The sequence below is a fragment of the Symphalangus syndactylus genome, chromosome 8, assembly GCF_028878055.3.
Source record: "Symphalangus syndactylus isolate Jambi chromosome 8, NHGRI_mSymSyn1-v2.1_pri, whole genome shotgun sequence".
NCBI lineage: Eukaryota > Metazoa > Chordata > Mammalia > Primates > Hylobatidae > Symphalangus > Symphalangus syndactylus.
In genome coordinates, this window is record NC_072430.2 from 37,573,354 (window position 1) to 37,598,691 (window position 25,338).

Genomic DNA, 25,338 nt, shown 5'->3' on the forward strand with positions numbered 1-25,338 from the left:
GGACTGAGTGGAAAAGTAGAAAGCTAGCATCTTGGAGACCTCAGAAAGCTGGCAGCAGGGGCTGTGAACAGCACCTCTCAAACTCTGTGCAGAGGAAATGAGGATAAGATCATGGTATTAATGAGTAGTCATTAAAAACAGCCAAGCAAACAAATAGCCTTGTATTAAAATAACTATATATATGCCTGAATTTCTGCCAAAGCAGCTAGCTTTACCTTGAAAGGCTTTTTATAGGTGAGTATATTACAAAGAGAAAAACCATATTTAAATGGCATTTCCCTTAATTTAAAAACACAGAGTGCTGGATGTGGAACAAGGTGCACGATGTTGAGGGGAAGGGACATGAAAGTGGCATTATAATGAAGCACAAAAAGGAAGGGTTGTCAAAATGAGGAGACTTCAACAAGGATGCGTGCATTGTCTTCAGAGGGAATGAATATACAGTAGAGTGTGGCTGTGATGTTTTGTTTTTTATCCCCCACCTATGGGCCAAATAAAATAAAATCAATGTATATTTATCACTCTGGAAAGGATTTAAGCTGACAAAGCATCCCAGCTCACAGAGAAGCTCTGCAGCACTGCAAATGTCCCCAGAGAGAAAGAGAAGAACCTAGGGTCAACACATGCTCATTTCAATGATGGAATCACATCACACATTTTCATCCAGCCCGGTGGCTATTTCACACTGGAATACAACTGTCTTTTCAGGTTAAAACAAATACATTGTTCTTGAAGTTTCCACAGATTTAGAGTAATATCCCAGTCCCATTGACACCAAGATTTCAATAACATTCCACTCTGACCCCACTTTATTTATTAGGATTGTATGTTACCTGAACTGGGAACCACCTTAGGGATCTTTCAGTGTAAGTTTGCCTCACTGGACAGATGAGGACACTAAGGGCAGGTGAGGTGAAGCCACTGGGATGGAATTATAAGGTTAGTTCATTACTTCTTCTATGGTAGCTAGCGGAATGTTTGTCACAAAAACATGCAGAAGGTATTAGGTGAAATTGGTAAGTTAAAAATGGCAGAAGGAAAAGTTTTGAGGCCAGAGGAAAAAAAAACTAATCCCTGAGGTTCTAGCCCTCATTCTGTCCTGAGTGTATTACTTTGGCAAAGTCATTTACTTTCTGTGAACCTCAGTTCCTTATCTTGAAAATGTGTTTCTGGCTGAGATGACCTCTGTGATTCCTTTCATCTGTAAAATGTCAGGGTACAAATGCTGCTTACTTCATTTAGCTCTGTGTTTGTCAATAAGTTGCCAAAGATACGTTGGCTGTGGAATCTCTAGGTGCTAGAAAAATGTCCTGAGAACCAAGTAGCTAGGATTCTGAAAATGTATGAAATCCATAGTGAGAAAATTAAGGTTTGCACAGGACTTTTTATGTTAATTTCACCAGCAATTATGATAATAATAATGACTGGCATTTATCTGAGTATTTACGAATGCTAGGCATTAAGCTAATATACACATATTAGCTCATAAATAACCACTCTACATACCATATTAGCTCTTAAATCATCACATACTACATAAATGGGTAGTTTAAAAAATACCCATTTTACAGATGAAGAACATGACAGAGAGACTAGAAAAAGAAACTTGCCCAAGGTTACATAGCTAACAAGTAGCAGAGCCAGAAGTCAATCACAGACAGCGGTCTAGAGATGCCAACAGCACTGCTGTGCTTCTGGCAGGCTGCAGGATTCAGAATCTTCAGGATGTTCCTACGGGTATGTGTTTGGAGAGTAACAGATGCTTTAGGGACAGAGTCTCATATACATGTTTGCCTTTAGCACCAAGCAAAGGCCTGTGTTAAATAAATGTTACTGAAGGCGCAGTGTTAACAGGTGTTAAAGTAAATTAAAATGGAGACCTTGAAGAATGCTTCAATGGTGCAAGAATTCCTGAGCAGACAGAGCCAGTTAGGCCTCACAAGTGGCCTTAGCCTTTCTTGAATTGCAAACATCAGCAGAACTTAACTTGAGCTGTTTCTTGTAAATGCCTATAATAATGACACACAGAACTTAAGCTCAACCAATCACTTATAATTACATAACTAGGAATTTCCCAGCAAAGACAGCTTTATAACTGTAATTAATCAAATATTTTATTTGTATTAGTTCTGCATTCTCTTTATAAAAGCTTAGTTCTCATACTTCTTCATTGGAATCCCCATACCACTTCTGGTTTGGAGCTGCCCAAATTCATGAACCTCTGTTTGCTCAAATGAACTCTTTAAAATTTTACTGTGCTTCCATTTACCTTTTTAACACAGGTCACTTTTTACTGCTGCTCACTAACATACAGGGACCCCAAAAGGCGATGGGTGGAAATGTAGAGATTTCCTTACACTACAACCTCTTAGACCAAGCCTCTCTTTTCTGGAAAGCTTTAAATGCAAAATGCCTACAGAGTGAGGGATCTGATTAGCAGACATGTATTTGAGAACTCTGACACTCATCCTGCTGCTGAATGAACTGTCCCCTAATGGGGCCGGGAGACACACACCTACTATCTCTAGGCATTTTCATTCCACACCACCAATCGCTATGATTAAATGCAGTATATCCCATTCTCCTTTCATTGCACCATACTGCTTAGCTAGCACGTTTCCCTTGCTTGTGTAGTTCTTGAGTAGGAATTTAAAAGGGTTATGTGAGATAACAATTGTAGAAAGACTTTGTAAACCTTAACGTATGAAGCAAATGTTAAAAGGTGCCATTGTTGTTGCTGCTGATGCCACTACTGCTATTATTACCACCACCATTACTATTCTCTTACTATGTTATTACTACTGGAGCGTAAATCTCAAAGTGTAGAGATTTCCCCAGGGCAGCTATACCTTTAAAGGCTTAAGGCAGAGATTGGGAAGCCAAATCCAGACCTCTTTGCCTTTTGTAAATAATGTTATACAGGATACAGTGCTGCCCACTTCTTTACTTATTGTCTGTGGTTGCTTCTCAGTTATAAATGCAGAATCGACTAGTGGCAATGGAGATCTTTCTGGTGTGAAAACCAAAAATATTTATTATCTGGCCCTTTACCCCCTCCCCACACACACACACACACAAATTTCCCAACTTCTGACCTCAGTTGATCACAAGTAGGTGGCTTTTACCTCAGTCTTTGACATGATGCCTAAAAAATAGTAAATTATTTCACAAGAGATGTGCAGTGTTGTGGAGGAGAAATATCAAGAAGCAGAGAAGGCATTCCCCATTCCCATTAACTCCAATGTTCTAGTCATGCCCTTTGACCTATCCAGACCTCACTTCCTGCACAAGGCAGAAACAGCGGCCAGATAAGATGTTAGATTAGAATCACAAGGTGTCCTAGTAAGTCCTTTCTGATTTGAAAAGTCTTCATTGCTTCATGATTTTTAGTTTCTTGCTGATAACACTATTAGATCAAGTAGCTGGTATTTTGACCTGTCAGTAACTAAGAAGACTTTCCAAAGAAGATCTAGACAAGAGCTGACCAAAAAATTCCTAAATCCATCTTTATACTGCTTGTAAAGGGCATTCCCTAAAGCCCCAAGCATGGAAGAGGCAGGGTAGTGCAGTAGGAAGGCATGAGCTTTGGGGATTTGGATTCCTACATTGCAACATATAAGCTGTGTGTTGTTGGGTAAGTTACTTAAGCTCCCTGAGCTATAGTTTCCTGTTGATATGGTTTGGATGTTTGTCCCCTCCAAATTTCATGTTGAAATGTGATCCCCAACATTGGAGGTGGGGCTTGGAGGGAAGTGTTTGGATCATGAGGGCAGATCCCTCATGAATGGCTTGGTGTTCTGTGTGGTCTGTTTTCACACTGCTATAAAGAACTACCTGAGACTGGGTAATTTATAAAGAAATGAGGTATAATTGACTTACAGTTCCATATGGCTGGGGAAGTCTCAACTTACAATTATGGCAGAAGGTGAGGGAGAACCAAGGCATATCTTACATGGCAGCAGGAGAGTGACAGAGAGGGGAAGGGTCACACTCTTAAACAATCAAACCTCCTGAGAACTCACCATCATGAGAACAGGTTGGGGGAAACCGCCCTCATGATCCAATCACCTCCCACTAGGTCCCGCCCTCTGCACATGGGGATTGTGATTCAAGACGAGATTTGGGTGGGGACACAGAGCCAAACCATATCATGACCTCCTTGAAATACTGAGTTGTCACTCTGTAGTTACCCTGAGATCTGATTGTTAAAAAAGAGCCTGACGACTCCTCCCTTATCTCTCTTGCTTCCTCTCTTGCCATGTGACATACCTCCCCTTTCTTTACCTTTCACCACGAGTAAAAGCTTCCTGGGGTCTCACCAGAAGCCAAGCAGATGCTGGTGCCATGCTTGTACAGTCTGCAAAACCATGAGCCCAATAAACCTCTTTTTCTAATAAATTACCCAGCCTCCGGTATTCCTTTATAGCAACATAAATGGACTAACACACCAGGGCATAGAGATATCTATCTTGTAAGAATTCTTGTATGGATTACAAACACTGTAATATATGTAAAGCACCTGGCACATGACAAGGGCTTAATAAATGGTAACTGCTACCATTATTATTACAACCCACAGGATGTGAGGTGTTAGACTGAAACACAAAGGAGCCTCAAGAATAGAGAGAAACACCCATGCAGGCTGACATTTGAAATGTTTGATTGTCAGAAGAAAAGGAGTGTTTTCTTCCCTCCCTTCAGCAAATATTTCTGGAAGAAAAGAGCTCATAGCCATAAACCCGGGAGACTGAATATTATTCACCTACTTATTTCAATATTCCCCTAATCAGGACTGGATTCCCTCTTCTCCTTCCCTCTTCAGAACACATCTCAGTTCCCCTATTTCAACTTCAAGTCCACAAATGCATCTCTTAAACATACACATATATTAATAGCTAATTCCAAAACCTCAAATGAGGAGCCACGTAGTTGTCATATATGCGCACACACACACACACACACCCCACAAATACATACACACACACACTTGGATATTAATCTCATATTATCTTCTGTAAGCCCAAATGATTTGTTTGAACACTGCCTTAGAGAATCAGGCACTGTCACCTCCAAGGGATGATGTGCAAGGGTTTGATTTGCAGCTAATAGAAAAATCTATTTCTTTCAGTTTCACTTCTGTCACACAAGGACCATTGTGTTCCCTACAGTAGATTCCTTCTCCTTTTGCAATAACTACTGAGATGACAGGTCTCAGGCAATAATACGAGCAGCCCAGGTTGAGTGGCACCTATTAGTTTTATGACCACTGGTTCAGAATGGCCTCCACAACCCATCTTAATGAAGACGAGTAAGACAGCTGCCGATGAAATCAAATTTCTCCTCTTCCTTCCTTTCCATCTTAAAGTCCATCAAACTTTCATCTTCAGCAACAAAACAACTGCCAGGGCAAACATTCAGCCACAGTCAATCACAGCAGATAGTCCACATGATTGTCTTTTGGAAAGTGAGCTGGGAACCCGGGCTTTGTTGCAATGACGACGCCAACTTACAGAGAGGAAAGGAATGAGCAGATTTGCCATCTTTCTCTGAATAAAACAATGCAACAAAACTATATAGCATATTTAACGTTATATAGGAGAAATAAAAATCCTCTGAAAAGTTAGAAGTATTATATATATGAAATTGGTAATTATGTCCCTACAACTAGTAGTAGCAATGCACTTGTGGAGCAAAGGCAAGAGGAAATTTCCTCAATAATGCAGTATAGGCGTGTGGCCTCATTCTCAGCTGATCTGAAGTAATGCTCTTCTTTATAATCCCTGCTCTGGCAAAGTCCGTATTTCCCAAGTCTTTATTTTCTGTGAAGGTCCAACTCAGTTATCACTTTATGGTAAATTGTTGGCAAACACAGCAAGAAACCCTCCCATCCTTACACGCTCACCCTTTTGTAATATGATGTTGCTATTCCTCCCACTAAGACACATCATCTATTTCCCTGCCCATTGAATCTAGCCTGATTCTGAGACTTGCTTTGACCAATAGAATACAGCGAAAGTGTTCTTGTATGGTTTCCAAGCTCTCAAGAGTTGCTGCTCCTGTTATATCCCTCTCTGGGAGGCAGCCCTGAGACCACCAAGTGAAGGAGTCAACATTAGCCAAGATGAGAGGTCACGTGGCACAGAGATATCACCTGAGGCTCCTCAGCCTAATAACCAGAACCAACTGGCAGATATGTGTGTGAGACCATATTAGACCATTATCATCCCCCGTCTATCGGCCAGATAACTGGAGCTATATGAGGGGCCTCATGTGAGATCATCTAAGCTACCCAGCTGAGTCAAGTCTAAACTGCTGACCCACAGAATCACAAGCAAATAACATGCCCATTTTAAACACAACTTTTTAGTGTAGTTTGTTTTGTAGCAATAGCTAACTAAACTATACTTCATCTGTGAGGATTTCCCCAGTGTCTGCTAGAAAGCACACTGTGCAATTAGAGAAACGAGTTTAAATCTTTGTTCTATCACTTAGTAACTTTTGACCTAGGGCAGATTACATTTGAATGTCATTGAGGATGAAATGCTAAAAATCCACCTGCTGGGGGGATCATATGAGACGACACACATAAGCACTTCAACGTAGTGCTTGGCATGTAGGGGACACTCTTTTTTTGATACTTGTCGCTTTCCACCTCATTATTACTTGGGTGACTTAAGCTGTTAGATTTTCCAACGCAGGAACTTTATTGATCTTTGTGTCACTTGTAACATACTGCACAATGTCTTACACATGGCTGACATTCAGTGCATACATGCCGAATGGATGCTCAAATATCCTGCAATATATAGCTTGGCTTCATGCTGTCATATTTCTTGGGATTTCTGGAAGTGGTATACAAATAGGATTGCGGGGAAATAGATCCTGTAACCCTGGTTAAGTCCCTATACTTCATGAATCCTCCATCTAGGTATCTTTTGAAAGGAGAAAATTGTCTGTCACATCCAAGATTCCTTGCAGCCCTAAAATTTATAATCATGACACTGGTTATCATTTACTGAACACTCATTAATATGCCTGATTCTTTACTAAGTTTTTGGGTATGTAAAAATGTTTAATCACAACAACTGTGCCATATAGGTTTTATAATGGCCATTTTCATAACAGGAAGCTTAAATCTGGGGGCAGGGGTCCGCAAACTAGGTGGTCTTGTCTTTGCAAATAAAGTTTCACTGTGATATAGTCACACTCATTTGTTTGCATATTGTCTGTGGCTGCATCGACATTACAATGGTAGTGTTGAGTAGTTGTTGAGGCAGAGACTCCATTGCTTGCAAAGCTCAAAATGTTTACTCTCTGTTCCTTTAGAGGAAAAGTCTGCTAACCTCTGGGTGACCTACTGAGAGAGTGATCAGTGACACTCAGATATGTGGAGTTAAAAGCTCACATTTGGTCCTCTACATGGCTGTAATTCTTTTATCATGATCACTATTTACAAGAGAAAAAAAGGGTCAAGGCTGAGAAGTTGACGCTTAAATCTTACAGGACGGTGCTGTATCTTTTCAAAATGTAAAACTGGTTTTGTAAATCCCTGGCTTAAAAAGATAAAACAAAAGCAAATAAATAAATAAATAAGCCTCTTTCTTCACTGTTTCCAGTGCCCTCCAAATCAAGATAAAAATGTTTAATGTGGCCTAGCAGTCCCTGCATGATCTGGCATCACTAGCATAGCACGTTTAGCCTCATCACTCAAAGGTCCTTCTGCCTTCTTTATTCCAGCACCCTGGCCCTCTCCCAGCCACTCATATTCACCACTACAGACTTGTCTTTGCTTATCCTACTTAAGCAGCATCCTCCCTTCTTCCTCTGATGGTCACCTACTCAGAACTAAGAACTCTTCTTTAGCGTAGCACCTCCTCAAGGAAATCCTCCTGCCATTTCTTTGAGAAATTCAAATTCCCAGAACATAGGTTCTCATAACCTTCTAGAACTCTCCCCTGTTCTAGAATATTTTTTAAACTCATTTTATTTATTCATCCAACATTAGATGATTACCTGTTTGTTACAACCCCAGTGATTATGCTAGAAGAAAAAAACAGATGTAGTCTCTGATGAGATTACATTGCTTCTTATTGTCTCACTTGCTTAATCATTTACTCATCACATCTTATCTTTCAAATAGCAGCTCACAGGCAGGTATGTGGTGAGAAAAAATGTTAAGACCTCTGAAAGAGCAGCTGAAGAAATGTCAACTGCAGAACCGTGGTCTCCCTATTCATGTATCTGGTTAAGAACGCTCGATCATCTGGCCTTCTGTAGCTAGAAGCCATGGAGCCACACTTGGCACTAATTTAAAAATAAGCAGTGAAAAGATTTGCTTTCAACACAAATTTGAATGACTGGAATTATATCTTTATTATCTGAAGTGGGTGCTTGTGACTTGTCTACCTATTCTGGCATCAGGAAGAAATACCACAGAAATTAGCCTCTGGCTGGTCATGTCAATATAAGCCAGTTATAGCCCATTTTTAGAAAATCTGATGGATATAAATCAATCTGCCCATACAAATAAATTTCAGATTTGTTATGCATAATACAAAATTACCTGGTGCTTCAGAAATAAAGGATTCAGGACTGAGAAATGAGGAACTTAAATAAAAGAAGCCTGTTAAAAAATAGACAGAAATGAAGACAAACATCTCTAAACTGATAAACTACATTGACTGGGAAATGTAATTGAATTTACAAAGAAAAGTGATAATTAAATGGCCATCATTTTAGAAACAATACTCTCCTACAAAAGGGCATAATGGGGAACATAAAACAGCACTTTAAAAGTTGTGAAGCACTATATAAATGAGAGGCATTATATTTATTTTTCTCTCCGTTACTGGTTTTAATCCTGATCACTAGTAATTTGAAATGGCCCTTTGACCTCTTCCTCGCAGTGCTGGTTTGCTACCCAATCACACCTGTGCAAATTCTGAGCCCCACTTGGAAATGTTCCTTCTATACATCTCCATCTATCTAGCCTCAATGCCACCACCCTGTCCTTAACTTTCCCTTTGATGATTTTCAAAGTTTGCTAATGAGTCCTTCCAAATTCAGTCTCTTGTCATTCCAATTCAGCCTACATGGCGCTGCCAGAATATTTTTTAAACTCATTTTATTCATTCAACATTAGATGATTACCTGTTTGTTACAACCCCAGTGATTATGATAGAAGAAAAAAACAGATATAGTCTCTGATGAGATAAAATATAGGTTGCCAGATAAAACATAGGATGCCCAGTTAAATTTGAATTTCAAATAAACAACAAAATTTTTAAATTATAAGTATATTCCAAATATTGCATGGGACATACCTGTACTTTTAAAAAGTCAGTTATTTATCTGAATACAAATTTAATTGGCTGTCTTGCATTTTTATTTTCTAAATCTAACAACTCTGTCTAACCCCAGTGGAATCTACTTAGGAAATGGATATTAATCAAATAATCTCACAACCAAATGTATAAAAAGAAATTGTGAAATGAGCAACAGGGGAGAGTTCTAGAAGGTTATGAGAACCTATGTTCTGGGAATTTGAATTTCTCAAAGAAATGGCAGGGGGATTTCCTTGAGGAGGTGCTACGCTAAAGAAGAGTTCTTAGTTCTGAGTAAGTGACCATCAGAGGAAGAAGGGAGGATGCTGCTTAAATAGGATAAGCAAAGGCAAGTCTGTAGTGGTGAATATGAGTGGCTGGGAGAAGGCCAGGGCACTGGAATAAAGAAGGCAGAAGGACCTTTGAGTGATGAGGCTAAATGTGCTATGCTAGTGATGCCAGATCATGCAGGAACTGCTATGCCACATTAAACATTTTTATCTTGATTTGGAGGGCACTGGAAACAGTGAAGAAAGAGGCTTATTTATTTATTTGCTTTTATCTTTTTAAGCCAGGGATGTACAAAACCAGTTTTACGTTTTGAAAAGATACAGCACCGTCCTGTAAGATTTAAGTGTCAACTTCTCAGCCTCGACCCTTTTTTTCTCTTGTAAATAGTGATCATGACAAAAGAATTACAGGGCAATTGAAAGGGACAAGTCATATATTTACATTACTGATCTGCAAACTGTAAATGCCAAAGATGTCCATTATAATTATAGTTATTACTCAATGTCCTCCATCAAAGAGCCCCAAACTCCTTCACCAGCCCTTCTCACAACAGAGCTCCACAAGCCCATAACTCAGCAAATGGAGTCACTGATTCTGGAACATCTATTTTTTTTTTCCCAAGTATATTTCACCCCATCTCCTGCATGCCTGTGGAAATAATTCTTCAAAACATGATATAAAGTTTATTTCTGCTATGAAGCACTTTTTAATGACCTAATTGGTTGTGACATCTTCCCCTCTAAATCCCCACGGTAGTTTCTACTTATCTCATGATGTTTGTCATACTACAACGTGCATTAAAATACTGTATGTTCTTACCTTTTCAACCCACTCACTCTATTTTTTCATTAATGAGTGCCATTAAGCACCTTTTGTAAAAGAAGAACTATGTTAGCCAATCAAAATATAGAAATGAATGACTCATTCCTTACCCTTAAGAAAGGCACAGCCTAATGAAGAAAACAATCACCATCAATAAATAACAGCAACGCAATGTTACATGTTTAATAAAATGAGAGTGAGCTCTTCCACCAAGGTGTGAACCTCTTGTAGGCAAGGCCGAAATCTTACTTATGTTTAAGAGTCTGACACCCAGGACAGTGCCTGGAAAACAGTAGAAGACTGAATATATGTTTAATAATTTTTGTTATTCAATGAGAAAACTGCTATAGAGAAAAAAGAAAACATAGAAGGCTGAGAAACTCACTGTGCAGTGGGAGATAGGAAAAACTTTGCAGACCAGATATTATGGAGTGAGCCGTAATGTGAAAAATTAGTAGCAGTCTGCCAAATAGGAGAGATTCTCAATCAAGGGAAAAGTACAAACTAAAACTGTGATTTTTTAAAGGGCCTACTGAGTATTGAGGTTAAAATGCTAGGTGGGAGCCCATATATGTGAAGCATCTATGCCATTTATTGGTCCATTCCTTTATTCAGCAAGGTTTATGAAAACTCAGTCTTTGCTAGTCACTGCCTTAGGTACTGGGAGTCCAACCATGAACAAGATCAGCAAGGTCTCTGCTCTCAGAGCATTCATTCTAGTCTGTTAATGGAAGCCAAACACACATAAGAAACTGTAACAGAGATATTCAAGCTACAGTGAAAACAAAACAAGGTGGTATGCTGGAGAGACACTTGAAAGAGTGCTTTTTATTTTTATTTTTTCATTTTTTCATATAATCTTGATCCTTCTAAAAAAAAAAGTGCGTTTTAGACTGGGTCATTAAGGAAGGGCTCTTGAGGGGATAACATTGAAGTTGAAGCCTGATGTATAAGAAGAAGGAGTGGCCATACGGCAATCTGGATGAAAACATCCCAGAGAAAAGGAACCTATCAAATAAAGGCACTATGAGAGTAGCAAGATTGATATATTCAAGGGGGGGAAAAAAGGAAACAGAAAAAGATGAAGGCCAAGGTAGTCAAATATGTTAGGAGGGGAAATTGGAGATACACAGGGCCAGATCATAAAGAGAAGGGGCCAGCCTTTGTTCTGAGTACAGAGGAAATGACATGAAGAACCCATGGAAGAGCGGCATGATCAGACTGGTGTTTCAGATGGATGGCTCCAGTGGTGAGGGAACATGGACAGGAGGGAAAAACAGAAGCTAAGGAAGGTCTGTTAAGGGAGGTTGTCACAGCTGTTTAGGTGATATGGTTGAAAATGCAATAGAGATGGAAAGGATAGATCTAAGTATCATTTTAATGAATTGTAACCACACTGTAAGCCTTTGGGGACAAAGCTCATGTTTCACATTCCAGTTCAGAGCATGGACCAGTGCCTTGCATTGCTCATCATAAGTACTCCATAATAAAGTATGAATTCCAATGCATTTCTTTTGCAAACACTCCTCTCTGCTATTTACCTATCCTTCTTATACTGAAGAACCCAGAAATTCTGTACAAGATTCTAGGTCATACAGGGTGATGTAATAGAAGCTGGGTAGCAGTTTTTGCTCTGTCACTTAATACTTGGATGACTCTGATCAAGTCATTTATGCTTCTTTGGTTTTGATTACATCAGCTTAAAAAAATGGAACAAATAACAATCGTACCACTTGTCCTCCTACCACACAAGGCTGTGCTGTGGATCAAATAAATACCGTGAGTTTTCTCTGTAACACTGTAAAGCATTCTATAAATAGCAGTAATATTAGAGGGATATACCCAAACTACATCAACCACAAAGGGAAACTGGCCAAAATTTTGATACTGATTTCACGAGTTGTATCTAATATTGAATGAGTTGATAACATACCCTTTCCTATGTAATAATTACTCGAGTTACACACTACGTTATTTACCAAGTCATTGATTTAAAATACAGAACACCTAATGTGTGCAAGAAAATATGCTAGGTATCTAGGGGAAATAAAGATAAAATAATCACAGAAAAACCAAGCGTCCTCCCTTTTAGTGTCATGCTCCTAAACTGCAGCACGACCCTCAGATACTTCCTCTTTATGGACAGATAGTACACTTTTCTTTTTATGACAAACCATCTTCAGTCAAGAGCTCCTTAGGTAGTTAATGGTGTCTTGTGATGATCCTTAAAACTCTCCTCTCATTTTACTCTTGATTAAAAAGAAAGAAAGCGCGGGATCTAAGCCCTTGACTGATTTACACTTCAATTTAATTTCTCTCTTTCTCTTTCCTCTTTCTTTTCACTGGATAAAACCTTCCATGTAATTAGGCTCAAAAGCTCTCATCAAACAGTTTGATTGAACTGCAGCATGCTGAATTTCCCCTCTAGGCTGGTGGGGCAGAGAGAAAGCAGGAGACCCTGTGAGGGGGTGGCATGCCTGACACGGAGTGGGAGCTGCACTCTGGATGGTAATTACAGGAAACAGTGCGAGTGTTTGGAGTATCTTGGTTGTCATGCCGCTCTCTGCTCCTTCTGTGCTCATTTGTTACTCAAGTTGTGCCGGAGACAATCCCAGTCTCCCAGTCCACAGCAAAACAGATGACACCTGGAAAGCTTGAGTGCTAACATTGTGATGCAGTAGAAAGAAACTAAACAGAGAACCTGAAAGCTTGCACGTTGCCCTCACCTTGCCTCTAATTTGGAAAGTGTGATTTGGGAAAAGTATTCACAAACTTCTGGTCTATTAGTTTTTTTCACATGAAAAATAACTTGATTGAAAAGGGCCTCTAAAGACCTCTTGCAGGTTTCGCATTTGATGATTCCACAAATGCAAAGCAGATTTTGAGTCCACAGAAAGTCCTTCATCAGAACATTATTTTAGGGGCATGATCATTCCTCAGGGCCTGGGAAACTTGGTGATGAGGTTGTGGATCCATTTCTCAGGGACAAATATCAAGTTACTTTGTGAAGGGAAATAAAAGGAACTATCTCAGGATTTTCTGAAAGAGAGTTCTTAATAATAATTAGTTTAACCAGTCTTTAATAGCTAACAGTTGATGAAGTTACCAATACATACACATAAAATGGCTCCCTGGCATGGAAAAAACAAGAAACATGAAAACGTGAGTCATCCCAAAGAAGGGGGTTGTCTATATAAGGCCAAGACTCTGGGTTTACCTTCCTATTTCACATAAAAGCTGTCCTCTCCACATGTTGACATGAGCCTGTGACAACACGGCACTGATAAGCGATGCCAGAGCAGTAAGAAGCAGGTACTGAAACCTCCCTATGTCTGCAATGCATGGCAGACTTAGTTCTCATGTCTGATCTTTACATTCTAAGCTAGGAACTAATTGCGCTGCTAGGAAGGTTTTCTGTTACATCGTTTATTCTGGCTCACACATTTACCCACGTGTGAAAGCAAACACACACATATTCACTCAAGTTGGAAACCCACTGCCCCTCTTGACATATTCATGAGTTTCACCCTCATATTTAAAGAATTACTACCATATGTATGAAGGGCCAAGAGTAAAAGTAGATTCAAGGTGATCTAATAAGATCTGATAAGGGTGAGGAAGTATTTTAGAAATCACTGGAATTTGCCTTTTGGCATTAATGAAAAATGAATGCCACACTTGTGAAGGCAAAGCTGGCAGGCCACCCCACAATCATTGCTCACAATTCTCCTTCTTTCAGGTGAGAGAATTAAAATCAGGAAAGTTTGGTTGCTTGCCTAAAATCATAAGTTGGGGAGAAAGTATCGTAATTACTGGAAAAGAAACTTCCTGAAAAAACAGATTCTTAGAGTGAATTAAACATGAGGAGAATGAGGCACCAATGGGCTTCCTTGTCAAAGGAGAGGGGATCCCTCACTCTTGGGTCCTTGACTGAAGATGTAACCATTCATTGCCAGTAGATTCTTTGGAACTGGTGTGAGTTTCCAAAGGCTGTTTTGAAAAGCCTCTCCTATGATGTAATAGAATTTGTGAATCTAGAGAAGTGTTCTGAATAGTTGGTTTCAGTATCTGGGAACAGTTCTACATTTGCACAGACTACCTGACCTAAGAGTTCAACAGATTCTATGGGCTAACTGCTTAGTAAGTGGAAGAACTTGAGTGAGTTGCTTAACCCTCTGGGGCTCAGTTTCTGTTCCTGTAAATTCATGATAACAATAGTGCCTACCTTGAAGGATGGTCAGTAAAGATTAAATGCAGTAAACTAAAGTATTTGTTAGAATACCTGACACGAGGTGGGTGTTTACTGTTAACTGTCAGTTTAGAAAACATTCAGTCCTCATAATTTATCCTGTATCTAGGTAGACCCTAAGAGGTCCCTTTAAAAATGGCCCAGTATTCCATTTAAGAATAATACTTTGAAATTTTTTCCCACCATTCAGGTAATATCTTAAGAGTATTTATGAAATATTATACTGTTTTCAGTATACCGTTTTCAGTATAATTTCAGTATATACTTATCTTATAGGTAATATAAGGCACAATCAGGTTGGGTATTTAAGCCTGGTATTTGAACCTGTCCTGTTCAAACTGCTTAAATACCCAACCTGATTGTGCCTTATATTACCTATAAGACCTTAGGCAACTGACTCAAATTTTCCATGCCTCCGAGTCTGCCTCTTTAAAGTGGGAAAACGGGCTGGGCATGGTGGCTATGCTGGTAATCCCAGCACTTTGAGAGGTCAAGGTGGGAGGATCACTTGAGCCCAAGAGTTTGAGACTAGTCTGGACAATACCGCAAGACCCCATCTCTGCTAAAATAAATAACTAAAACTTAAAAAATGGGAAAACAACTCTACCTACTTCATGGGAGAATTAAATGAACTATAATGTTTATAGAAATGTCAGGCATATTGAAAGGCAAAAATGTCAGGCATAATACAAAGTGATCAATTGCTATAATAAAAACCAAAGGAGATGTTATTGTCATTCTTATGAAAATAGAGGTTTCCTATCATCTTGTGTTTAATTTATCTAAAAAGTTTGTTTTAAGAAAAGAGAACATTCAAAGGTGCCCATTCCATTATGCAGAGATATTGATTCATGAAAAAAGATATATAATAATTGGCTCCTGGAAAAAATACACAATAAAACTTTGGCTATCCAAATCACATGATCCTCTCTCTGCCCAAATTATTCATGAGACCAAATTCTCCCCACAGCTGAGCTTTAACCCTTTAATCATCTTTTCAAACTTTCAAATGTATCAGAATGTGGCTAGAATGGACCTGAAGAGTCTGAAGAGGTTTTGCTTTATCTGTGATCCAGTTGTTTTCTTATAAGAGACTTTCAGCTTTTATTAAAACCAGGGTTTCAAAGCAATTGGAGTTCCTCTATTAGTTATCAATTGTAAAGAAGCCACAATGCTTTTGCTGCCTATCACCACTTGTTCATGATAAATCTGGGATTTTAGGCCAGGAAATTAAATGACCCATAGACACATTTTTAAAATTTTCAACCAGCGTGGTGGCTATATATATATATTTTTTTTCTGGAACCACCAGAGCAAAACCCAGCCTGGGGAATCTCTTTAGTTCCTCTTGCTACAACATCCCTGAATATGTCTGCTATGCTTATGCATTTCTTCAGGTCTTGCATGTTCTTCATTAAATGAGTTGACTGGGCTGCAACCTCAAATTTTTGAAAATGCTCATGTCACTTTGGTGTTTGGGATGATTACTTCTCCTACTTGTTTGAGTCTCTGCAGATAACCAGACTCTGCCTGTCTCCTCCTCCTTACCCTTCTATGACACCACAAATGACACAGGTGCAAAGCAAATAGATGTTAAGTAAAACACTAACGTGGGTTCAGTTTAATACCGTGCTCTATCAACCCGCTCTACTGCCTAGCAACCATGGTGGCTCACCCCGAGTTCATTTTCATTTAAATGTGCCACATAGAAAAGCAGCCTAAATATATATCGTCAGCTCTGAAGCATATAATCTGTAAACTACAGGAACAGGCAGATCATTTCCATTAGTTTCTTATGTAGCAAAAACCACAATTTTCACCCAAAGAGAGTAATTATATTCAAATTCTGAATGACTGCCTCGGAAATAGTTGAAATTCATAGTTTGGGGGAAAGTCACTCAGGAGTGAATACACATGGTTATGTTTTAATGTGGGGGGTGAGAGGAATATTTCAAAACAACAAAAAAGGGAGGGCAGGACAGTATCTCGGAAAACGTGGCTTGCTGGTTTCCAGGGGCTTTATGTTTTCATAGCCACTCAATAGCTGGTAAGCAAGAGGTCAGGACTGGGGCTGGGGACAGGTCTTCAAACAAGATCCTGGTCACAACTTCCAGATGAGGAGCAGCAACAGGTGAGCAGACAGGCCATTTCTTTCCTGCTTTCTGGCAAGTGACATCCAACCAGGACAGGAAGCGTCTCCTTTCACAGAACCCTGAATCTGAGCACTTTTTCACACTGAAGTCTCCTATACAAAGGAGACTCATCACCCAGGCTGGAGTGCAATGGCGTGATCTTGGCTCACTGCAACCTCCACCTTCCAGGTTCAAGTGATCCTCCTGCCTCAGCCTCCTGAGTAGTTGAGATTACAGGCATGTGCCACCATGCCCAGCTAATTTTTTTATTTTTAGTAGAGATGGGGTTTCACCATGTTGGCCAGGCTGGTCTCAAACTCCTGACCTCAGGTGATCCAGCCACCTCGGCCTCCCAAGTGTTGGGATTACAGGCATGAGCCACTGCTCCCAGCCAATAATTAATTTTAATGGAAGGCCTGGAAAGTCCAACACTGGCAGAATACGTGCCTGCAGGACATAATCTGGATAAGGGGAGATTGCTCTGAAGAAAGAGAGATGGGCAACAAGTTTGTAATTTAAGAAAGTGTCTTGAAGGACTGAGAAGTAGAGGAAAGAAAAGGCAATGGACTCAGAGTCATGATGTCTGTGCTCCTGACCAGTCCTGACACTAACTGGATGCTCTTAGTTGAGTCCTCGCCTTGCCTACCTGGAACATTGAGCTCTCTTATATCTCTAAGTTCTACCAGCCCATTGGTGTGCTTTTGAAGGCTGCATAACTTCCTGTGCCTTTGCTTCTTTTATAAACTAGCATCCCTCCTTTCCTAGTGCAAGAGATTTGACCATGTGTAACCTCACTCAATCATTTATTCGTTGATTCATTCATTCAAAAAAACACACATATCAAGTGTGAGTGTTTCATCAGTCTGCTCCTTTTAATTACTATCTCCTTGGGTTGAAATGGGTTCAGGCAGATTGGAAAACATTCAAATACTTATTAGGAACTGGACAGTCTTGTAGATGCTTTGGAAAGGTATGTTAGCTGCATTAATCAAAGTGCTTCATTAATCTGTGCACTTGATTCCTGACAAAAGAGCCTGATGTTTTTATGTAGTCTGTTTCTTGAGTTGACAGACTGTGTGGTACAGCAGAAAGTCCAAGAGTTTTCTGGTCAAAACCAAGTTTGAATCATGGCTTTAACACCATATTAATCAAGCCACTTAACCTCTCTGAGTCTCAATGTTTTTAATTGTAAAATAGTCACTTTATTAGGTTCAAAGGCTAGTGAGGATTAAATGAAGTCACATATGTAAAGCATTTGGAAGAGTACCTGTCACAGAGTGGGTGTACATTATGTGTTGGTGTATAATTCAAGCAAGTCTCTCTCAAAATCCTAACTCTAAGTAGAAATAAACCATTTCCTCTTTATAAACCCAGTTGCTAGTCTGCCCCCTGCTCTGATATGGCTAAACACAGCAGAACATTTTAAACATAACATATAGCTCCTTTCTAGTATTATTAAGGTGTGTTTAAATGAAAGCTGCATTCTTCCCATCTCAGCGTGACTGCACTGAAGTTGGATTGTGGGCTTTATAACATCACAGTGTGCCACTCTGGTACATTATGCTGCTTCTGTCTGAGGGGAAAAGAGAAAACCTGGCTCATGGCCTTGGCATAAGTTATTATGATAGTGAAGAAAATAGACCTGTAAAATACTGCCAGACTTGTGGAACTCAGGTTTAAGATGCACAGTGGTGTCTTTAAAGACACGCAAATCAGAGACTCATGCAGTTCTAGTGCTGGAAAACATTTGGAGAGATCATCTCACTCAAATCTCTCATTGCACAAATGAGGAAGAAATGAAAAGGAAAGTTTTCCCCGGCTATGGTATTAAGGCGCTTTCACACTATATGCCATGCAGAAAACTACAAGTAAAGTAAAGAATATAGGTTAGGAAATCAAGATATCACATAGAATGTCTAAAAGTTAAAAGGTGAATATAATTAAAAATATAATGTTATAATCCAAAGTTACAGAGCTGGCCAGGGAGAAAACTGGGGGCAAAATGTATGTATCAGGACCATGTCTCTCAGTTAAGAATCCTGAAATTCAGGCTTCACAAAGTCAATTCTAAGAGTTCTGGCATAATATTGTGCTCCTATCTACAAACTTTGAGCCCTAGTAAGCCTGAGAAATTGCATTAAAAGAAGTTCTTCACTTCCAGATCTGAAGATAGTTGTCTCTAAAAACACCTGCTTCTTCCTAGTACAAACCAGATTAAAAATGTTAGTTTACAATGGACACTGAGAACCATGTAGGAATGTTTGAATTCTGCACAGGTTTACTACAAATGGAATCCAATTCTGAATTTCCAAAATGATCTCAGAGTACTTCTAGGAGTCCTCTCTTTTCACTTTACTGAATCCCTGAGCTTCTAAATGATTTGCTACAATGTGTTGGTCCATGCTAAAATTTGCCTGGCATGACTTTCTACCTAAGCAGACCATTACCGAAAGTCACAAGCTGACTTTTGTCCCATGCTGTGTTCTAGTGCCATAAACATGAAAATACAGTAAAGGTTTTCTCATCTACATTTACTCAGAGTACTATGTAAATGAAATAATGTCTTGGAGGCAAAAAAGTATATGTATAGATAGGAAAATGAGAACCAGCAGACGCATGTTCTTTAACCACTGTCTGCCAACCAGCAAATGATCAACATTGAAGCTCCTCTTTGTTCAAGGAATTCAAAGAGGGCGACCTTATCATGAAAATATGTCTCATAAAATATTTAACCTGTACACATTGGTTTATAATGTACAAAATACAACTTGTTTAATCTCTCATACAATTTCTGTGATATAAGTATGGTTAACTATTATTATTGCTCACTTTAAAGGTGAAGAAATTGAGTCTCAGTGAAACCAAGTGACTTATTCAGGTTCACAATGTTTCTTAGTGACTTAGTTTCTTAGAGACAAAGTTTCTTAGAACCAAAGGTTGAGGTTGAAGGCTATTTCCTCCAACCATAGTTGTTCCCACCTCATCTAACACCACACTGTCCACCAGAACGTCATTATTATTTATCTATTATCATCATCAGCACGCATTTTGAGCATAGAAACAGACAAAGAAAGGTATACCCTTTCCCCAAAGATGGAATGCTTTGCTTAGGATTTAGAACAACCAGAGCTTTATATATTACACGGTCTCTCAATCATCTCACCAAGCTTCAGAACCATGTCATGAAGTAGAAAATTTACCTCATATTTATATTTTCAGATGAACTTTCAAAAAATAAAATTGAAGAGAAAAATAATGAAATTGATGCCTATTTAAGTAACATATTTTTCAATTGAGAAATTTGAAAATTGAAAAATGAGAAATTTATACTTAGTTAACCTGTTTTTTCTCTTGTTTTCACCAAAGGCTGAGATGTGAAAGTAGTTGGTAATTTGTGTTTCAGGAAAGGCAAAGAGCGAGCAACTGTAGCTCATAAAGGAGTGAATGGCAGGGGTGGAGGGTCTGGCTCAGAAAGGCAGCAGATTTAGGTAAAGAAAGCTTTAATGTGTGGACATTACAGCATGTGTCTGCAGTCAGACAGAATTAGTCTACGTGCAAATAAAGATCTCGACTCAGTCACAGAAGACAAACTGAGAAGAAAGCAAACACAAGTCTTCATTGAACCAATAGCTGTTGTTTTCCCCATATCTGTAAACACATTACCTCTTAGGGCACTATCTTACGAATTTTGTAAACTGCAACCATTGTCACTGAAGTTTTATTTTTCTGCTGTGAAAGTTTGAGTCCAATGGGTATTCACTAAACAGTACAGCTTTACTTCTTTCCCAATAACTGGGCGGGGGGCGGTGGGGGGCAGTGGGCGGCGGCGCACAGTATGGAGAAAGAGCATTAGGGGCTGAAATGTGTCTCTTCAAAATTCATATGTCAAAGCTTTATTCCTGGTACCTCAAAATGTGAGTGTATGTGAGGATAGGGCCTTTAAAGAGATGATTAAGTTAAAATGAGGCTTTTAGGGAGGACCCTAATCCAATCTGATGGATGTTCTTATAAGAAGGGAGAATTTGGACACACAAAGACACCAGGGGTGCATGCATGTAGATCAAGGTGAGACCCTATGAGGACACAGTGAGAAAACAGCCATCTGCAAGCCAAGGAGAGAGATGTCAGAAAGAACTAAACCTGCTGACACCTTGATTTCAGACCTTTACTCTCCAGAGCCCTGAGCAAACAAATTTCTGTTGTTTAAACCACCCAGTCTATAGTACTTTACCACTTTATGGCAGCCCTAGCAAACTAATATAAGGAGGAAAGTATGAGTAAGTTCAAGATTTATCTTCAGAGATTTGCTTCCCTCCCTGGTCACCCAGAGTTCTAGTGAAGCAAACTTCTTTAGGGCTGATAAGTTCATTTACTAAAATGTAAGATGAAATACATTTCTTTTAGATTCAAAATCTGAAGTGAAAGCAATCAAGTTCTTATGTAAAATTTCATCCCGCAGCCAGTATAGGCAAGTTTGTGTGTGAGTGTATGTGTGTGTGTCTGTGTGTGTGTGTGTGTGTGTGTGTCTTGTTTTTTGTTCTGATCATCTTATCTCTCCTCTCTATGATATAGCTGCCCCTACTCCACACCACCCAGTGATCCATGTTGAAAGTCATGAAGAAATTGACACCAGGATATTATAATCATCCTATGGTGGTCTCTCAAGAACAAATTAATCTCCAGACCCACCACTTGCCAGTGAATTTTAGAGAAGAAAAACAATGCATCTAGAGGAGCCAAAGAAGGAAAAACCAATCTAATTAATTCATCACCAAGGCCGAAGATATATAAATCTTATCATTTGATCTGTCAACCAACACTATGAATTATTCAACTCCCCGAATCTCAGGAAGGCAGGCATAAAGAAAGTGGTTAGAAAGCAGCTGGCTGAGCAGAAGAAGGCGCTCAATAGATCAAAGCAAAACAAGCCCCCAAGGCTGAAAAAACTTTGGGGGTGGATCCCTGGGACAAGGAATGAGTCCAAGAAAGACTCCAGGATCATGTGTCACAAGGGGGCCCATCACCACCACTTCTGCTAAGATGGTTTGAATAGGACTTTTATACCCCCCTTTTTCACACACCCTGGTTTCTGAGCAAGAGTTCTTCCTGCAAATATAGCGTGGTGTGTTCCCTTTTAAAACTGAGCTTTCCAAGAGTTCTATGTCCTCAACTAGTCCCCACAAATTGTCTACAGAGGCAGGAAAGTCTGCTGTTTTGTAGAGGATAGCATTTAAGGTACATACAAAATTTGAATCCTTAGAGAAACCTGCCTTTAAACTATAAATACTGAAGCATTTTTTAGGCAGATGTACATTGGAGATATATGTGTATTTTTAGTAGAGATGGGGTTTCCCCATGTTGGCAAGGCAGGTCTCGAACTCTTGACCTCAGGTGATTTCCCCGCCTCAGCCTCCCAAAGTGCTAGGATTACAGGTGTGAGCCACCGTGCCCAGCCACACTGGATTTCTTAAAGGTGAGAGAGAGGGAAAAAAGGAAGGAAAAAATATACAAAAGTCGCTTATGTAATTAAAGCTTGGTAAACAAATATATTTTACTATTTATATATCTGTAATCACTAAACTACCTTGCGCTTTGATAAAAAATGATATTTACATATGGAAATAAAGCCAAAGATGAAAAGGGACCTGGAGGGATATTTTAAATAACAAGATAATGTAAACCTTCATTTTATAAAGGATATTTTGATTTTATATTAATTTCGTTTGGTATTTGGATCTCCACCCACTCCTTGCACTTTTTAAAATATGGAAGCATATATATATATATATATATATATATACTTTTGCAATTATTCCTAGCTGAACACCACAATGTCTTATTCGGTTCTGTATCTTCAGCAGTAGCACACAGCCTGGCACAGATTACGTGGTGAACGAGTATTGACTGAATGACTGGTGAACAGAAGAGAGCATGAAAGTGGGGTGAGGACTCTAACAGAATGGGGAAGGGCCTAGTAGATTCTCATTAAGAAGAAGGTTAATCCTATCCTGAAACACAATCCTAATGTGAGACAGTTTGGGGCACCCCAGATAAGTGTGGCCTTAGTCTCCCTAATTTACAAAGAATCCCAGCATCCTCTAGGCTGTCCTGGGATAAAGGCTTTAAGCAAATCTATAATATAACCAATTTTCTAAAGCTTGGAACCAAGCACAGGCAAAAGTGTAGGTAAAATATCAGCTATTTGGAGGATTTCTGTTTCTTCCATCTGTCTTAGCACGAATCTCTCTATAGGTCTGGATAGTAGGGAAAGGGGGTGGGAGAACCAACTGATGAACAGCAGCTTTGAGGACTTTGGCTTCTCAGGAAATGGGCAAGGGGAGAGCAAGTGTAGTTAAAAAACCAACAATCTCTTAAGTCCAAAGAAGATTATTGGACTCAAGGCTCTAGTTTTCTTTCATACCAAAATCAAGGGCATTTACTTTTTCACAGACAATAGAGAGTGCTGCCTTTAACTCTGGAATAAGATTGGCAGTAAATCATCAATAACAACCATCAGTTTCTTGGTGCCATGCCTCCTACCATCTCCACCCAAAATATTTTTTAAAACAATTGCTGTTAGCTAGGTCTTTGTCTTGGACTACGAAAAAGCAAGTGTACACCAAGTAAGAATGAGAAGTGCATTAGCAAAGCTCTGTGGGGTCTTCTGGTCCTTTTAGTTAGAGATGCAAAGGGTCACAGCTTGGGTGCAGGATGGGAGCCAGCGGTAGGGATATTTTGTTGATTGCTGCTTCTCTTGATTTTATGCTCAAAAACACCAATTAAATATGCAAGGAGTCTACTTAATACAGATGCATTCACTCTCCAAGCCCCAAATCAATGAGTTGGGACTTCGGGATTGAAAGAGGATTCTGAAGAGCTGAATTCATGAGCTTTCTTATCTCAGCCATGCCAGACCCTGGAGTTCACTGTACTCTACAGCTCTGGTGGGTCTGAGGGCCTTTTCTGGGGTCTCTAGCCATTTACTTACTTTCTTCTTATTTTCCATCACACTGAATCTTATCAGATGTAGGTTAATGAGAAACCAGACTGGGGACCCGTCAAAAAGATTTAAAGGAGACTGAGCAACCGATCCTTGAAGAAATAAACTAAATAAAGGGTCATGTTTAACCTGTGCAAGGCTCAACCCCTTTATGAGAGAGAGAAAGAGAGAGACAGAGAGAGAGAGAGAGAGACTGACTCTGACTTAAGGACCCTAGGGAAGTACTGCTCTGCAAATTCCATCACTTACTAGTATCTGCTGTAACTGTTTACATCCCGAACAAAAGATAACAAGACCCTGCCGTCCATAACCTCTAATGCATAATCTTCCTCTCCCTGCTGATCATCTACAGTAATTAGCAAAATTTAGCTAATCATCTCTGAGCATTTCCATGTTTAATTATGGCTATTAGTAACAGTCTGTCTGGCTTCCCCTATCTCCCACTCCCTTTTTTTTTTCTGTCTTACCCACTCCCCCCAGTCCCTCTTCCCCTTAGGAGCTAAGTTTCCATGTCAATGAAATTGCTTTTTTGGTGGTTGTGGCTCTTTTTTCTCCTAGGTTTGTTTGCTTCTTTCTTTTTTAAGGGAGCCAACACCAGACCCAGCAGGAGTCACAGAGAAAAGAGCCACCAGATCAAGATCAAGCAATCCCTTCTTTTCACCATCCCCCTCCACCAACCTTACAAGCTGCCAGCTGCTTGACAACTCCATCAAATAAAATTTAAAGACTGAGTCAAAAAGAGCCAGAGTATGTGCTGGCATTTTCTCAATGTGCTTCTACTTACACTACAGACAGCATAGAGCCAAAGCCCAGGGCTAGGAGGCAGCAGGAAGAATCAACTTTCCGAATAGGGTCTGGATGTTATCAGTCTTCAAAATACAAGGGCAGGAACCCCCTAGTATGGTTCATGCTCATGTTCCCTGGAGGGCTGTTCCTGCAGCCAGTCTCCGTTTCTGTGTGTCCTGCTCTCCTTAGCATCAGAGTGGAGTGTATAGTAAACAAATAAAGAAGCTCCTTTCTTTAGAACAGTTTACTACAGCAAGCTCCTACCTTAGCTGCAGACATCGCCCTTTTAGAGGCAGCCGGCTAAGAGCTGAATATCATTTTCAGAGCCATAGATCTCTTCCTTCAATAGCTATGTAAGGAGGGTTGTTTGAAGTAAAACACATCGTACCTGTATTGTGTGAACAAGCCCATCTCTGCTACCTAAAAATGAAATAACATTTGCATACACGGGGAATTGAAGTTACTATCATTTACACTTGGGTAAATTATAAATGAACTTAGCCTTATCTTACATATTGCTTCCTCTCTGATAGCAATATTAGATGTGTAGTTTTAGCGATAGCTGCTTTTTCCACTAGACATGCGGACAAACATAAAGCTGCAAAAATCAACACAAATGGCCACGGGTTGTTAATTATATTTTCTGCCTTCTTATATTCGGCTACTTTTCCCTGACCATTACCACACAGGCTACTTTATAACAGTTCAATCAACTTCAGGCTGAAAACCTGATTC

At 39.6% G+C, this 25,338-nt stretch overlaps 1 protein-coding gene across 21 annotated transcripts in view; it reads right to left on the reverse strand.

Moving 5' to 3' along the window:
* Positions 1 to 25,338, reverse strand: part of NRXN3 (neurexin 3) — a 1,686,195-nt gene that overhangs the window by 553,518 nt on the left and 1,107,339 nt on the right. The window lies entirely within an intron of this gene.